The sequence below is a fragment of the Chrysochloris asiatica genome, unplaced genomic scaffold (genome assembly GCF_000296735.1).
Source record: "Chrysochloris asiatica unplaced genomic scaffold, ChrAsi1.0 scaffold00213, whole genome shotgun sequence".
Classification (NCBI taxonomy): Eukaryota; Metazoa; Chordata; class Mammalia; order Afrosoricida; family Chrysochloridae; genus Chrysochloris; species Chrysochloris asiatica.
In genome coordinates this window covers 5,486,653-5,492,494 of record NW_006408731.1, presented here as the reverse complement: position 1 = coordinate 5,492,494, position 5,842 = coordinate 5,486,653, and positions in this window count along the sequence as shown.

The window sequence follows — 5,842 nt, the reverse complement described above, 5'->3', positions numbered from 1 at the left end:
TTTTATTTTGAGTTTTTTTTTTCACATTTTTCTACCATTCTACCCAGGATCTCCAGATTGGTCAGCAGTGGTAGCCCGGCACCATATAATTCTGGTCTCAGGGTCATGGAAACTGGGGCTTTAGTCTTTGGAACTCTTTGCTCCCATCTTTGATTTTCTTTATTCTTCTTTGCTCTGTATGGGGAGAGATCAGTAGCTGCTCCTTAGATAGCCCACACAAGTCTTTAAGACCCTCTCATTACTCACCAAAGTAGGATATAGTAGATTTTCTTTGTGGACTATATTATTGCCAGGTATGACCCAAACCATTAATATGCCAAATGACTTAAGATGTGACACACTATCTCTTTTTAAATATAATACTAAAGGTACCAGGAGGGATCATGGGACAGATGAAGAAATGGAGAGTGAAACCTTGTCAACATTGGAAAGACAATAAATATTAAAAATAACAATAGGCTAGGTTAGCACAGCAGTCCTGGTGTGGCGCTGTAGTACAAGCACCATAAGGTCGGTTTGAACCACAAGGTTGGTAGTTCAAAGTCACCAGCCGCTCCTCGGAAACCCTATAAAAGGATTGCTGTGAGTCAGAACCGACTCTACGGCGCTTAACAACACAGGTTAGAAATAAAAAAGAAATAAAGAATGACTAAAATAATTTAAAAAAGAAATAAAGAATGACTAAAAACCAATAGAATGCTTTAGAGTACTTAATAAAATTCACTTGAAAAATGAGCAGGCAAAAATATTAAAGGAATTTTTTTTCCTTTATACACTGAGTCACAAAAGAAAGGCTTAGTAGATGAGATTAAGTCCAAAAGGCTTGCTATAAAACTATAGTAACTCAAACTAAGCTCTCAAAATGTGAAGCTACTCTTTTCTGACATACCCTTCACATCTAAGTCTACATACTTCTGCATGTGAGGTTTCCATTTCTCTAACCTTTCCTTTTAAATATTCCTTGAGTTTTGGGGAACCAAAAGTCTGAAGGGGCATGATCAGGGCTTCGGGTGGATGGGGTAAGGATCCCCCGTGAAATCACTGCAGGACAGCAGGTGTATTATCATGATGGAAAAAAAATTCCTCAGTGCAACTTTCCTGAAGGTTTCATATACCAAATTACCAAAATATTTCAGCCTCCTGGTAAGTAAAAATATACAGAAAAAGATGGTAATGATAATGGATTCACTGACCATAAGCTATCTTTGGAAGTTATTTGTCTAAAAGCTACTAAACATCCAAATTCTAGGGGGCAAAGAATTAACATTTTATTGACGTATGTTGTTAAGTGCTGTCAAGTTGGTTCCGACTCATAGCAATCCTGTCTAGCGTTTCTGAGGAGCAGATGGTAGTTTTGAACTGCCAACATTGTGGCTGGCAGTCCAGTGCTTACCCAACAGCACCACACCAGGAGTCCTTATTGTAGTAAAGGGAGAGTCAAAAAGTAGTGCTACTGGGATTTCAGTTTATACATGCACAGGTTTATTTCAAACAAAACATGTTTAAACATGTTTCTGTGTTCAACAAATAGCTTCAGACAAGTTCTCTCAGTGATACACTCGTCTTAGTCTTATGATGGTATCTTTAAAAATAGCGGCTTCGTAGAGGATCTGCTGGGCCAGTTAAATTCAAGGCAGAGAGGTCAGTTCAGAAGGTTATGACAAAGGTTTCTAGAGATTCCAAAGGGGTAATCTTGATAGATTTTCTTGAAAGGCACAAGATTATCACGGTGGTCTACTATGAAGAAGTTTTAAGACAATGGAAAACTGCACGATATGATATTAATATTCCTTTATAATTATATTTATTATTATCATTCCAAAAATGCTACAAAGGAAACTTTATGCACTTTATGAGGATTTGATATTCTACATGAGCACAAGCTATGATTAGATAAAAACAAATTCTATTTTCTACCAAACTTAAAGATATAGAATATATTTCCTGAGAATAAAATTTATCTCAATAATATATAGAGAGTCAATGTACCAAAAAGAAATGGTTGATGTTCAGCCATTTCAAGAAGTAGCATATGATCAGGAGTCAATGGTACTGAAGAAGACGACCAAGCTGCACTGAAGGCATTGGCAAAGAACAAGGCTCCAGGAATTGAAATCTTTCAACAAACTGATGCAGCTTGGAAGGCACTCATTCATCTATGCCAAGAATCTGGCCAACTGATTGGAAGAGATCTATATTTGTGCCCATTAAAAAGAGAGGTGATCTAACAGAATGCAGAAATAACAGGACAGTATCATTAATAGAAGTAAAATTTTGCTCAAGATAATTAAAAAATGACTGCAAGAGTACATTGACAGGGACCTGCCAGAGGTTCAAGCTGGATTCAGACAAGGACATTACTGACGTCAGATGGATTTTGGCTGAAAACAGAGAATACCAGAAAGATGTCTAGCTGTGCTTTATTGACTATGCAATGGCTGTCACCTGTGTGGATCGTGACAAGCTGTGGACGACATTGCAGAGAATGAGCATAACGGAACACTTAAGTGTACTCATGAGGAACCTGTACACAAACCAACAGGCAGTCTTTTGAACAGCACAAGGGAACACTGAATAGTTTTAAATCAGGAAAGGTAAGCAACAGGGTTGTATTCTTTCACCATACTTATTCAATCTATATGCTGAGGAAATAATCCGAGAAACTGGATTATATGAAGAAGAACATGGCATCAGGGTTAGAGGAAGACTCATTAACAACCTGCAATATTCAGACGACACAACCTTGCTTGATGAAAGGGAAAGTGAAGAGGACTTAAAATACTAATGAAGATCAAAGACCATAGTATGGTTTGTACCTCAGTGTAAAGAAAACAAAAATCCTCACCCCTGGACCAATAAATTACATCTATATTAATGGAGAGAAGATTGAAGTTGTCAAAGACTTCATTTTGCTTGGGTCTACCGCACCATTAACATTCATAGAAGTTGTTGTTGTTGTTGTTGTTGTCAGGTGCCATCGAGTCGGAACCGACTCATAGCGACCCCATGCACAGCAGTCAAGAAATCAAATGATCTATTGTGTAACACCTCTTCTAAGTGTTCAAGAGCAAAGGTGTCAGTTTGAGGACTAAGGTCCACTTGACTCAAGCCATAGTATTTTTAATAATTTCATATGAAAGTTGGATGGTGAATAAGGAGGACCATAGAAGAATTAATGCATTTGAGTTAATGTGTTAGAGAATATTAAAGGTGCTATGGACTGTCAAAACAACAAACAAATCTGTGTTGAAGGAAGTACAATCAGAATGCTCTTTAGAAGCCAAGATGGCCAGACTTCATCTCTCTTACTTTGGACATATTAGGAGGGACCAGTCCCTGGAGAAGGATATCATACTTGGTAAAATGGAGGGTTAGTGAAAAAGAGGGAGACCCCCATGAGATGGATTGGCACAGTAGCAGCAGCAATGGACTCAAGCCTAGCAGCGATTGTGAGTACAGTGCAGGACCGGCCGGGTGTTTTTTTCTGTTACACATAGGGTTACTATGGATCAGAACTGCCTCGCTGGCATCTAACAACTTCTGCTGAAATGTTATTTCAAGGCAAGGCAATAAGCTGAGAGCTTTCTGTATATAACTTTATTGAATTCTTACATCAATATCCTAATTAGGTCTTATTATTAGCCCTATTTTATAGATGAAGAAACTGAAGCTTAGAGAAATTAAGTGATTTATCAAATGTGACACAACCATTAGGTGGCAGATCCAGGAGCAAACTCAATCAAGCCATTTTACCTGGCTCTCTCCATCACTGTGTCCCAGCAATTACATGCCTGCTTCTACTTTAGAGAACACGCTGCTTCTGTCTGGCTAGGAAAAGTTAAATTAAATCAAGAAATTTAAACAACAAATCTATTATTTAACCATATGTTACCAATGCTTTGTTGACTATTAATTCATAAAGCTCTTAGCTACATTATTTATTATGCTAAAAGGACATTAAATTCTTACTTTAGCATTTTAGGTGTTGAAGTGTAATGAGGAAGTCTCTCATCTGTGGTTCTAAATGTCCTTTCACATGCTTCTTTTCAAGTCATGAAAGAGTCCTGGTGGCACGGCGGCTAAGTGCTCAGCTGCTTTCCATTTTGAGCACATGCTGCTCTCTAAATGCCAACAGAAACCTGCCCTGGGAGGGGAGCTATCAATGGTTTTACAGGTTAACTAGGTGCCTAATGCATTTTAATTACATTTGCTGCTTGGAGAAGGTGGTGATCTGGACCATATACCATAGAAAACTCATGTACCTCTTGGGTGTTGACTGTATTCTAATATTCTAAAGAAGTAACATAAAGCAGAAGAAGCCAGGACATCCCTTGTGTATTCCCATGACTGTAATGTATATAGTGCAATGCTTAATACCGAGTCACACAGACCTAGTGGGCAAGCTCCTATGGGGCTACTCAAATTGAGTGGGTCTTACACAAGTGACTTAATCCTGCTAACCCTTAGTTTCCTAGATTATAAATGGAGATTAAGAGGAGTTATCTTACTTTGAAGAGAGACCTGGTGGCATAGTGGGGTATGAGTTGGGCTGCTGATCACAGAGTCAGCAGTTGGAATACACCAGCTGCTCTGCAGACTAGATGATGAGGCTTTCTGCTCCTGTAGACATGGCCTTGGAAATTCTACATAGGGTGGCTATGAGTCGAAGCCAACTCCACCAAAAACTCTAGGAGTCCATTGGAGTAGGAATTTCACCAAGTAGTTAAGTAAGCAAAGTTAGTCTACTAGAAAAACTTAAGAGTCAAAGTAAAAAACACAAGATATTAAAAATTGTTACGTGCCATGGAGTCAGTTCTGACTCATTGCGACCCTGTATAGGGTTTTCAAGGAGTGGCTGGTGGGTTTGAACCACTGACCTAGTAGGTAGCAGTCCTTTTGTGAGAACTCCTGCCCATGATAGTAAGCTAAAAGTGGTTTAATTGTTTCTATTCCCTCATTTATTGTTTCCTTCATTTTGTCACTGTAAGCCATAAACAGGAAGGCATCTCACTTAGATGCTGAGTCATACGAAAGAAGAAACACTGTCATGGTTCATGTAACAATGTAAACTTATTTAATCTAACTTACCACTGCATATTTTCTTACCTTCATAATGTATGCTACCAAGATGTTAAGCATAGTCGAGTCAGTTCCTACTCATAGTGACCCTGTATAGGGTTTCCAAGGAGCGACTGGTGAGCTAGAACTGCTCACCTTGCGGTCATGTGCTTATTATATAGTGCCACACCAAGATTCCTGCTACTAAGATATTACCAATTAATTTCCTTTTTAATGATTAAAGAAAGCAATGATTAACAGATAAAACTCCTTAAAATTGTCACTATCAAGGGAATGATGGTGGCTGGTTGGGTGCTGAGGAATCAGTTCTGACGCATAGTGATCCTATAAAGGATTTCTGAAGCTATAAATCTTTATGGGAGCAGAAAGCCTCATCTTTCTCCTGTGGAGCAGCTGGTAGAGTCAAACTGCTATCCTGTGGTTAGCAGCCCAATTTATAGTGTTGTTAAGTGCCATCAAGTCAGTTCCGACCCATAGTGATCTTGTATAGGGTTTCCGAGGAGCAGCTGGAGGGCTTCAACCACCAACTTTGCAGTTCAAACGCCTTTGCAGTCTGGCGCATTAACCCACAGCGCCACACTAGGACTCCCCAATCAATAACGTCATATATACACTTAGGTAGTTTCTTTTAGGTATTTTAGTTGCTAGTTTTGGTGCTTCTCATAGACGACGTATTGCATTGGGCAAATCTGCTGCACAGGAACTTTTTAAAGTATTGAAGAGCAGAGATGTCAGCTTGAGGACTAAGGTGCGCCTGACCCAA